At 39.9% G+C, this 12,849-nt stretch overlaps 1 protein-coding gene across 4 annotated transcripts in view; it reads right to left on the bottom strand.

Annotated features, from left to right (window-relative positions):
* arhgef10la (Rho guanine nucleotide exchange factor (GEF) 10-like a) overlaps positions 1 to 12,849 on the bottom strand; it is a 254,732-nt gene that overhangs the window by 127,320 nt on the left and 114,563 nt on the right. The window lies entirely within an intron of this gene.

The raw sequence follows: 12,849 nt of genomic DNA, 5'->3' as shown, positions 1-12,849 counted from the left end.
ACATTTATTGAGTGTTGTTAAAAGAAAAGGTGATGTAACACAGTGGTGAACATGCCCTTTCCCAACTACTTTGGCACGTGTTGCAGCCATGAAATTCTAAGTTAATTATTTGCAAAAAAAAAATAAAGTTTATGAGTTTGAACATCAAATATGTTGTCTTTGTAGCATATTCAACTGAATATGGCTTGAAAAGGATTTGCAAATCATTGTATTCTGTTTATATTTACATCTAACACAATTTCATACATCACCATATTTGAACTGAATGAGTGTGAAAAGTATGTTGCCAGAATGTAGTTTGATGTTGAAACGCTGAGATGTCAACCATACTTTGTGTTGCCCTGCATGTGCTGCACTTTGCTCTCAACCGGACTTCCAAAGACAGAACCAATGTTCTGAGAGGATGACGGAGCACACCTGGGAGTTCTCAGCAAAGACGTGTTATTCCCTCCATCAAACGCTTAATTATCGCCACGGCGATTTGGCCAAGATGGAGGACGTGACGTCAAGACAGCGGCCGACTCCTTGGGCGGCACAATAAGTGCACACTTTGACGGCGTCGAACACGGCCTGCGATCGGACGGCTGACAGAGGCGGCGTAATTGGGAACGCCACTCAAGACAAGGCCGGCGGATAAAAGAAAGGGAGGGGGAGGAGTTGGAGAAGCGAGGACGTGAGCTCGGCTGATTCAAGGCAGCAGGTGAGCGGCAGGTGAGCAGCGAGTGACACTGACACACAAGGACGCCGGCGGCGAGTGGCAGAGCCGACATACACCCTGGCTCCGCCTCCTTCCTGTCGGAGCGGGGCGTCGTCCTCGCTGAGGGCCATTTGGCAGTCATGGTTGCAGCCAGAAGGACGCACCTGACAGCCCATCATTTATCAATACTTTTATCTTTTTTTTTACATTTTAATCATATTTATTTATTCATTTGATGGGGAAATCATAATACAGGTGCTGAGAAACACACACACACACACACACACACACACACACAGAGATATAGATACATATATGTTTTGCAGGGCAACCTGCATAACAGGCTTATAGGGATGATTTAGCCTCTTGTGTGTTTTTTCCTGACCTAAAGTGAAGTGAAGTGAAGTGAATTATATTTATATAGCGCTTTTCTCAAGTGACTCAAATCGCTTTACATAGTGAAACCCAATATCTAAGTTACATTTAAAGCAGTGTGGGTGGCACTGGGAGCAGGTGGGTAAAGTGTCTTGCCCAAGGACACAACGGCAGTGACTAGGATGGCACAAGCGGGAATCGAACCTGCAACCCTCAAGTTGCTGGCACGGCCACTCTACCAACCGAGCTATGCCGCCCCAAAGTATATTCCACTCTACCCCGGTATTCAGCACTGTATATAGGATAAACCACAGAAACATATGTATGTATGTAAAAAAAAATCAATCAATCAACCAATCAATATTTACTTATATAGCCCTAAATCACTAGTGTCTCAAAGGGCTGCACAAACCACTACGACATCCTCGGTAGGCCCACATAAGGGCAAGGAAAACTCACACCCAGTGGGACGTCGGTGACAATGATGACTATGAGAACCTTGGAGAGGACGAAAGCAATATATATATATATATATATATATATATATATATATGGAAGTTGTTGGAAAACATAGTATATATATATATATATATATATATATATATATATATATATATATATATATATGTATATATATATGTGTGTATATAATATATATATGTATATATATATATATATATATATATATATATATATATATATATATATATGAGAACCTTGGAGAGGACGAAAGCAATATACATATATATTGCTTTCGTCCTCTCCAAGGTTCTCATATATATATATATATATATATACATATATATATTATATACACACACATATATATATATATACATATATATAATACATACATATATATATTATATACACACATACATATCTATATATATATATATATATATATATATATATATATATATATATATATATATATATATATATATATATATATATATATATATATATATATACTATGTTTTCCAACAACTTCCACATTTCCCAACTGATTCGTATCCCTTCCACTCATCTTGGACAACCAAACTACCTTTTTCCAAGTACAAAAATTCCACGTATTCCCAGAATTGCCGGTTCTACAAAGCACCAACGTTGTCACAGTCCACATTTTTCAGCAAATTCCAACCATTCCACCTTGAGAACATTCCTCTTAGTTGGGACAACAAGAGTTACCTTTTTTTTTTTGAACATATTTCCGTTTTTCCCGTAATTCCAGGAATTCCAAAATACCAATTCTCATTTCAACACATTTTTGAACCGAAGGTCAATCAATCAATCAATGATTATTTATATAGCCCCAAATCACAAATGTCTCAAAGGACTGCACAAATCATTACGACTACAACATCCTCGGAAGAACCCACAAAAGGGCAAGGAAAACTCACACCCAGTGGGCAGGGAGAATTCACATCCAGTGGGACGCCAGTGACAATGCTGACTATGAGAAACCTTGGAGAGGACCTCAGATGTGGGCAAACCCCCCCCTCTAGGGGACCGAAAGCAATGGATGTGGAGCGGGTCTAACATGATACTGTGAAAGTTCAATCCATAGTGGCTCCAACACAGCGGCGAGAGTTCAGTTCAAAGCGGATCTAAGACAGCAGCGAGAGTCCCGTCCACAGGAAACCATCCCAAGCGGTCCGATATTTACTTGATTGGGGACTTTCAACCATCCACACACACACTCTTCCAACATATCAAAGGCAAAACATGTTAACCAATTTCTAAAAATTCCCAGTTTTCACAGAATTTCCAGGCATTTCTCCCCACATCCACACACCCTGGACATTCAATATCAACGGGCGGTTGGGTGACAGGCGCACACAGGCCAATCCCATGCAATTCCTACTAGAATTGCAAATTGTAGTATAAGTATGTGTTCAATCTGCTACGCCTACTCATGCCTTTCATTAAATCTGAAGATTGGGCTGTCAAAATCCTGCACCACTTTTCTGGAAGATGGGCCTCTGACCCGGCACAGAATAATAGCCGACCTTGAGTGTGTGCAAAGCAACTCCACCAAGTTCTTGCCGTGTCGGGCGGAATGCAGCCGGCAGCCATTGACCTGGTGGCGCAGGTGCTGAATTATTTTCTACTCACATTATGAAAAGTTAATGCAAGAACTCACATTCATTTCTTTTCTTTGGATACACTTGAATAATGCATAATGGAATAATGGTTTGAGTGTTGACCTCAGCTCACTCAAGCAAACTTGCTCTTTTTTTTTTATTGGGTGACCAATTGTCACAGCGGAATGCAGTCGGCTGGATGATCGATCATTAATTAGGCACGGGTTGTGAGAGGTTCGTTACAATGAATCCAAAGGACTTCCTCAGGATGGTGCAGACCAGAAGAGCTTCATGCAAACAACACATCTCGCCCCTCGTTTTTTGTCGCGTTCTTGCTTCACTTCGATGAATTTCATTAGCTTCATGACCTTCACACTCACTTTCTTTGTTCTTGTGGTCGGAAAAACTAAGTTCTCTTCTTAGCTAATGAACTATCAAGTGATACGCCGCATATTTTCATCCAAACTTACAAGATTCACCCTGAGAGTTGCCACACCATCTAGTAGGGATGTATATCGTTAAAATTGTATCAATACCATACCCTTATCAATATTCCTTATCAATACCGCTATTTGTCGGTGACATATATATATATATATATATATATATATATATATATATATATATATATATATATATACACCGTATTTTTCGGACTATAAGTCACAGTTTTTTTCATAGTTTGGCCGCGGATGCGACTTATACTCAGGAGCGACTTGTGTGAAATGATTAACACATTACCGTAAAATGATTAACACATTACCGTAAAATATCAAATAATATTATTTAGCTCATTCACGTAAGAGACTAGACGTATAAAATTTCATGGGATTTATGGATTAGGAGTGAGAGATAGTTTGGTAAAGGTATAGCATGTTCTATATGTTATAGTTATTTGAATGACTCTTACCATAATATGTTAGGTTAACATAGCAGTTGCTTATTTATGCCTCATATAACCTACACTTATTCAGCCTGTTGTTCACTATTCTTTATTTTAAATTGCCTTCAAATGTCTATTCTTGGTGTTGGGTTTTATTAAATACATTTCTCCAAAAAATGTGACTTATACTCCAGTGCAACTTATATATGTTTTTTTCCTTCTTTATCATGCATATTCGGCAGGTGCGCCTTATACTCCGGAGCGACTAGTATGCATACATACATATATATATATATACATACATACATATATATGTGTGGGGAAAAAATCACAAGACTACTTCATCTCTACAGAACTGTTTCATGAGGGGTTCCCTCAATCATCAGGAGATTTTAATGGAAGCATTCACATACAATGGTTTATATAGAGCACAGAGTGGGTGGGTACAGGCAGGCGTAGGGGCGTGATGATTGGCTCATGTGTTACCTAGGAGGTGTTTCCGTCTGTGGCGGCATGTTGAAATGATTTCACTGTGCTTGTTGAGGGATGACAGGTCTGGATGATATATAATAAACAGTTTCTCTTTTAAGCCTAGGTTGCATCTTTTATTACCACTGTTGTAAGGTGTGCTGGATGCAAGAATTTGCCATGTTATTGAGTAGTCGACATTATTCAACATGACGGAGCAGAAATGTGTGAACTCGTTGGGAGTTTCCTCCTCTCCCAGCTTACGAGCCTGAAGCTGAACTTTGGTATTGACCGTGATGACGGACTGGGAGTGTGCCGCGCCTCCCCAAAGATCAGCAAGAATACCAAGAAGCGCATATGCCAAATCTTCAAAGAGAAAGGCCTATGGATCACGATTGAAGCCAACAAGCAAACCGTCAACTTCCTCGACGTCGCTACCAACCTGAGAAATAACAGCTACCAACCATTCACGAAACCCAACACAACACTCCAATACGTGCACCATGACAGCAACCACCCACCCACCACCACGAAAATAATACCTAACGGAATTAATAAAAGGCTATCGATGCTATCATCTAGCAAAGCTGAATTTGACCAAGCAACCCCCCCCCGTACCAGAAAGCACTTGATGAAAGCGGCTTACAACGTCACCCTCACCTACGAACCCACGCCAGGAAACCAACCAAAAAAGAGCAGAAAACGAAACAGTGGTAATAAAAGATGCAACCTATGCTTGAAAGAGAAACTGTTTATTATATATCACCCAGACCTGTCATCCCTCAACAAGCGCAGTGAAATTGTATCAGCATTCCGTCGCAGACGGAGACACCTCCTAGGTAACACATGAGCCAATCACCACACCCCTACGCCTTCCTGTACCTACCCACTCTATGCCCTATATAAAGTTTGGTATGTGAATGTTTCCATTAAAATATTTTGACGATTGAGGGAACCCCTCATGAAACATTTCTGTAGAGATGAAAGTCTTGAGATTTTTTCCCCCACACAAACATTATATATATATATATATATATATATATATATATATATATATATATATATATATATATATATATATATATATATATATATATATATATATATATATATATACATACATACATATATATACTCACACATATATATAATTGGTGTAAATAAAAAATGTAATTAACATTTAGGTTAAAATCATGAAACATCACACAGCAGGAACATCTTTTATCAACACTATGTTAGACTTTAGACTGACTGACTTTAGATGTATTTATAATCAAATATATCATCAATAAAATCAATGAACATATTAGGTGGGTGTGCAAATGATAAAAGTGTGTATAAACGATGTAGACGTCAGATGGTGACTAAACACGTGTTGCACAGTCTCTTGTTGCTGGGCAACCACTTTGAGCTAGCGTTTTAGTTAGTTAAACTCCGAAATTGCGGCACCTTCAGTTGAAGGATTTTAATCAGCAAAAGGGGATTTGTTCCGCAGCAAGTCTTTGATTGTGATGACAGCGCAGAAGATGTCATGGAGGAACTTTATTACAGCCAAGGAAAAGACACTACGTCTGTCCCTCGATGTCCCTGACGAAAGAGGCCAGAGAGGTAATAGCGTGGAAAAAAGTCCGTCCCCTAGAAAATAGTGAGAGGAGCCCCCCCCTCCCCCTCCTCCTTCCCCGGGGCGATGTAAGGTGTTGATAGCGTAACTGTTTGTTAGAATAATGATATATAAGTTATCACACAAGTCTTATGCTTAAAGACTGTTGCTCTAGTTATTATCTATTGTGCTAAAGCTCAGGTATGTGATTTGACGACAATGAAAAAGACTGAAAAAATTTCCGGGGGTCTGGTGGACGAGGTGCCCTGGTGGGGGGACAAAGGGGGACAACGCCCCCTGAAGCTCCTGGTTTTTCACCCATTCAACATGCTAAAATTAACAAAGACAGCACCATTTGAAGAAAATATTTTAGTGTTTAAAGACATGGAAACATCATTAATAGAACATACATACCCCAATTACCCTAATGAATTATTGTATATGGGGGCATAGCTCGGTTGGTAGAGTGGCCGTGCCAGCAACTTGAGGGTTGCAGGTTCGATTCCCGCTTCCGCCAGCCTAATCACTGCCGTTGTGTCCTTGGGCAAGACACTTTACCCACCTGCTCCCACACTGCTTTAAATGTAACTTAGATATTGGGTTTCACTATGTAAAGCGCTTTCAGTCACTAGAGAAAAGCGCTATATAAATATAATTCACTTCACTATATGGTTCAGTCCCAACAGTATTTAGTCACTAATATTTACATCTTGTGTTCATCTCACATCCACAGCTGTCACATTGATCAGTGTTATTATCTACACTTTATTTACAGTATCACCACATTACTTCACTTCACACATTTACTTGCTCAGAGAGCCCGAACATGAGCTTTCCTTCCAAATTAAAATACCAAATGTAAACATTTCATTCTTTTCGCCAAATTAGGATATACATTTATGAAAATAATTAAACATGTTTAGTATTGTTTACTCATATTTGAAAATAGGAAATAATAATAATGTGAGGACACTGACATGTTGCATGAAACAAGTGTGGAAATATTTACCTTCAAGGTTGTTACACCACTGACATTATAGTTTCAAGAGACTACATAAGAACTTAATATTACAAAATAGTATTATATGCAAATGTATTTTAAATAAATTGTTAACTGGAATCAATAATGCGACTCTTTGAATTTCTGTAATTTCATAATATATTTTCACAAGGCTTTTTATTTTTAGAAAAAGCCATTTATATTTCGCAAAGCAATAATTGATTAATATTTAAAACAAACATGCGTATTTCGCAAGCAAATATATTTTGTAGCTTACCTCATTATTAACTAGCCTGTCTGCAACTGAAGTGGCTTGTTTGGGTGGATCTTTCCTCTCCATGTCGACGGCAGTTGTCGATGGAAACTAAGGATGAAGTCTGTAAGGTTTGCTCACTTTCAGCTGACATCCAAAAGTAGCAGCTAGTGAAAAGTTTGTTTTTCTTGCTTCAAGTTGTTTCATAAGTTTTTGGGGTTTCGCATGTACTTCCAAAGCCTTGAAACCTCGTGATCCATAGTCAATATTATCATGACACCAGGTGCACTAAACTTTTCCGAATAAATTCGCCGAACAAAGTGGTAACTTCCTTCTTCCCAACAGTATCAGTGATTTCCCTTTCCATCCAGTCCCATCGACACTTATTTTTGACATGTTTATCAATTTCTTATACTCTTGAAGCGTCCATCCTCTCGAGAACCGACATTGTTTACATTTGGAAAATGGCGGTGATGACATCATCATTCATAACAGATGTCCTGATTGGTCACAAGGAACATATCCACCAATCAACTTAGGGTCGGAAAAAAAACGGAAAAACGGAAGATCATTTTTTTTCCCCCCCCCAAGATTAAAAAAGACGGAATTCCGACTTTAGACGGAAAAATCACATGCCTGAAATCTGTACTTTTTTTTCTTGGGGTCGCTGGCGCCTATCACAACTACATTAAGGCAGAAGGCGGTGTACACCAGCAGCAGCATATTTAGTGTTAATACAGAACTGGAAACAATGGAGAAGCGCCGCATTAAGGCAATGTCGTGAAGTGAATTATATTTATATAGCGCTTTTCTCAAGTGACTCAAAGCACTTTTTACATAGTGAAACCCAATATCTAAGTTACATTTAAAGCAGTGTGGGTGGCACTGGGAGCAGGTGGGTAAAGTGTCTTGCCCAAGGACACAACGGCAGTGACTAGGATGACAGAAGTGGGAATTGAACCTGCAACCCTCAAGTTGCTGGCACGGCCACTCTACCAACCGAGCTATGCCGTGCCAGAATAGGATATACATTTATGAAAATAATTAAACATGTATAGTATTGTTTACTCATATTTGAAAATAGGAAATAATAATAATGTGAGGACACTGACATATTGCATGTCATAATTGTGCCTCAATCAACGAGTCCATCCCCTAGAAAAGAGTGGGAGTAGCCCCCCCGCGGGCGGGTTCGGGGCGCCGTAAGGTGTCGATAGCGTAACTGTTTGTTAGAATAATGATATATAAGTTATCACACAAGTCTTATGCTTAAAGGCCGTTGCTCTAGTTATTATCTATTGTGCTCAAGCTGTACTTTTTCTTCTCGCGCAAAGGCACACAACTTGTTATCTTCCACTGCATGTGAGGAGTGGCCTCGCCGCAGATGTTCAAAGGACAAACCAGCACCTCAACAAACATAAGTCATATCAACAGCAGGCACACAAAGCAGAGACAAGGCGCAATCACAACGCCTCCCAGCACATTTCTGTCCTGAATAACCACGTATTGTGCGCACTGGATCTGCTCGCATAAAGTGTGACCCCTCCCTTTAGAAGCAGCCTCAGCATGTAACTAGGGAACTCCTAAACTGAATAAATAGAGGAGCGCGTGGGCTGTTCCTCAGAGTGTAGGGCGGGACTGTAACAGCGTTCTCCTCATGAGCAAAATTGAACTCCGTCTCTGACTGATTCCTTGCTTCTTGTTCTGTTTAATAGATAGTTCGGTGCTTAAACCTGACAGTAGCAGCATATTTAGTGTTAATACAGAACTGAAAATAATGGAAAAGCACCGTGCCTCAATTAACGAGTCCGTCCCTTAGAAAATAGCGGGGGAGCCCCCCCGCGGGCGGGTTCGGGGCGCCGTAAGGTGTCGATAGCGTAACTGTTTGTTAGAATAATGATATAGAAGTTATCACACAACTCTTACGCTTAAAGGCCGTTGCTCAGATGTTTTCTGTCTTTCAGCTTGCTAACAGCCAAGAACAAACCAGCACCTCAACAAACATAAGTCATATCAACAGCAGGCAGACAAAGCAGAGACAAGGCTTAATCACAACGCCCCCCAGACCATTTCCGTTCAGAATAACCACGTATTGTGCGCACCGGAACTGCTCGCATAAAGTGTGACCCCTCCCTTTAGAAGCAGCCTCCGCATGTAACTAAGGAACTCCTAAACTGAATAAATAGAGGAGCGCGTGGGCTGTTCCTCAGAGTGTAGGGCGGGACTGTAACTGAGAGTGCAGCTCCATGCATTCTCCTCATGAGCAAAATTGAACTCTGTCGCTGCCTGATTCCTTGCTTCTTGTTCTGTTTAATAGATAGTTCGGTGCTTAAACCTAACAGTAGCAGCATATTTAGTGTTAATACAGAACTGAAACCAACGGAGAAGCGCCGCATTAAGGCGATGTTGTGCCTCAATTAACAAGTTTAGTCGACTGCTAATAGCAGCTGTAACTTGGGAGTCCTGGAGTGGGAGTCCATTTATTCTTCCACACCTCTCCACTCACAAGGGAGTCACGGTGAAAAGTGCCGGTCACCGAGATAAGATCCCAAGGACCCTCCAGGGCCAGGGGATTGTTTGGGAGACGCTCTCCGCATTGATAAAGTCTGAACGGTCCGCCATTAGAAGGGGAAGCGTGTGCGTGGACTTGAAGTGTGACATTTGAAGTGGCCACTGTAGAGGAGGATGCTAATGAAGTCTGCCAGGATGCTTCCCACGTACTCGCTCTGTTTGCAGTGCGCAGCTGGCGACGTGCCGCCTGACTACAGAGCAGCGCTGGCGGGCAGACAGGTAGGGGCCGCCTCTGTGCAGGGGGTCCTCGGGCTTGTCCCTCGCCAACTTCTTTTGTTGTTTGAGATGCAACACAAGTAAGGGAAAGTGACAAGACAGGGAGTTTGTGGGAAGAAAGCGAGCGCCTGATGCTACACGAGCTGCTCATGCTGCACCTGAGGGAGCACCGCCCACCTCCGTCACCAGGGGGCGGAGCCAGCTGACACGGAGGTCCCATCGCAATCAGATGGCGATCACACATGCAGAATTCTTCTATCACCTTGTGTGCGTCTTTTACTTCTCCGGGAAAAAAAGTACTCTTTCCACTGTAACGCGAAGCAAGTGTACGAGTGTGTTTAACTGCAGCCTTAACAAGATTTTTTTTGTTTCTTTTTGCATTCTAACATGTAAAAAATGGCTTGTTTTTGGCGGCCAGCAATGCAGCTAATGTTACCAATCAATTCTACCTCTAAATCACTTTAAAAACCGTCAACAATACTTCATTTAAGTTGTGTGAGCTGTATAATAACAAACTGTAGCAACATTGTTATTGTAAGAGCAAACACTGAGGAACCCTTTTTCTAGGCGTGCTATGGTATTAGTTGTAAAAGCTAACTACGGCAAGAAAAGCTAGCTTGTAAGTCAACACAAAACACGTTTGAGTTTGTAATGCACAACACTGTGATAGAACAGCAATCTGTACCGAGTGAAAAAATGAACAATCATATATTATCTGTAAAGTATGATTTCATGTTTTGTTTGTACACAGCTAGCCAGACAGTGTATGTACTGTAGTTACGTGCTTCATGTATCATGATCAATATTATAATGACTCACTCCATGGAGACTTGTGTGTTGGGTCCAGCTGGCATTATACGTTTTTACCGGTTTATTTGGGCAAGCACTCCATTTATGTTGAAATAGCATGGCTTTAAATTCCACATTTTGCAGCTTCCAGTCACTTTCACCTCACTCTCTCGGCTTCTGTCTGCTACAACGTCTCACTCTTCCTTTGTGCTCACTTATAGAAGCAGTATTTCTTCCTCCATATATTCAGCTTCAAAAAGATCGATTCATCCATTTTTTACCGCTTGTACTAAGGTTACGAATCTTCATTTGTCCAAAAATAGTCGCATTTTTTTTTTTTTTTTTGTTAGGAAATCTGCCAAGATCAGAACACACTTCGTGTTTGTTTCCAGAAATATGAAGTGCGCAGCAATGGAAACGGAAATAAATGCGCCAAAGAATTAGTTCCGGCAATGATTAAAATGACCAAAATACGGTAAATACTGTACATATTGCAATGAATGTGTTTGTTACTGCATTTTATATATATGTATGTATATATATATATATATGTATACATACATATATATATATATATACATATACATACTTGCAGTGTGTATATTGTACATATTACAAATTGTTATGAAGGTGTCAGTTACTACATTATATATATATATATATATATATATATATATATATATATATATATATATATATATATATATATATATATACTTGCAGAGTGTACATTGTACATATTGTTATGAAGATGTCTGTTACTACATGATATGTATATATATATATATATATATATATATATATATATATATATATATACATATACTTGCAGATTGTATATTGTACATATTACATATTGTTATGAGGTGTCTGTTACTACATTATATATATACTTGCAGTGTGTATATAAAACATTAATGGAGGGTTTTAAAGTTGTTTTTGAAGTTTTAAAGGCTACAAAGATGACTACCATAAAAAGTGCAAATTTTCCTTTAACTCAATGAGCAAATTGCAGTAAACAAAGAGCCTTTAGAAATGTATTGGGACGTGCATCAAGGCAGCGTGTTGATGGCCTCAGACTGTGGATGATGCTTAGTCAGTGACAGCTCCACTGGACTCCCTGGCTGCAGAGGAGCTATTAATTTTCCAGGAAAATATTACATTTGGAATGCCTTGAACTTTATCATGAAAGAAGATTGCAAACTCATCGCACTTTGATGTAGAAATGAGTTGCATTGGAAGTGAAATGAGAGGGTTAGTTCATCTGTTTAGTGGAGCAAACAGGACACCAGAGTTGTTACCACAGTTTGTGCTTAATAGCTTGTTTTCACCTGGCTCGTTAAATATGCCAGGCTGGAAGCGGGGGGGCCGGCGAGCATCTGTTGTCATAGCCTTCTGGGCAGCAGTTTGCCTTTCTCCAAGAAAAATGTCCTACACCTGTGTCGTTTTAGCTTGTTGGAACTGTTCAGATCGCAAAAAACGATAAACGTTTCACCAGAGTTCCCCGAGAGGTAATCAAGGGCGAAAGATGTCAAGATTTTACGAAAGAAGACGAGAAAAGTCGCTGAAACTCCAATCCAAGGGAGCAGAGTGGAAGAATGCATAAGTTTGCAGTGATCACTTCTTTAGAGGTTTGTTTGATGTAACGTATTTCCTTGAAGTGCCCGGGGCGCTAATTATTCTAAAACCTCTTCTCACTTCTCACCTCGCACTTACCAAAGGCATGTGGTAAATTTAGACCTGCGCTTATAAATTTGAGTGTGATGTAAGGATACCATCATGAAAAGCACATTTAATAAAAAAAACGTTATTATGGTCTTACCTTTACTTATAAATGAAGTCCATGCGCAGCTCCTTCTGATCAAAAGCATCGATAACTTGTTTATAGAAGTCTTCCTTATCTTTCTTCA

The sequence above is a fragment of the Nerophis ophidion genome, linkage group LG02, assembly GCF_033978795.1.
Source record: "Nerophis ophidion isolate RoL-2023_Sa linkage group LG02, RoL_Noph_v1.0, whole genome shotgun sequence".
Lineage (NCBI taxonomy): Eukaryota > Metazoa > Chordata > Actinopteri > Syngnathiformes > Syngnathidae > Nerophis > Nerophis ophidion.
Note: the sequence above shows the minus strand (reverse complement) of the source record. Positions and strands in the feature narration are given on the sequence as shown.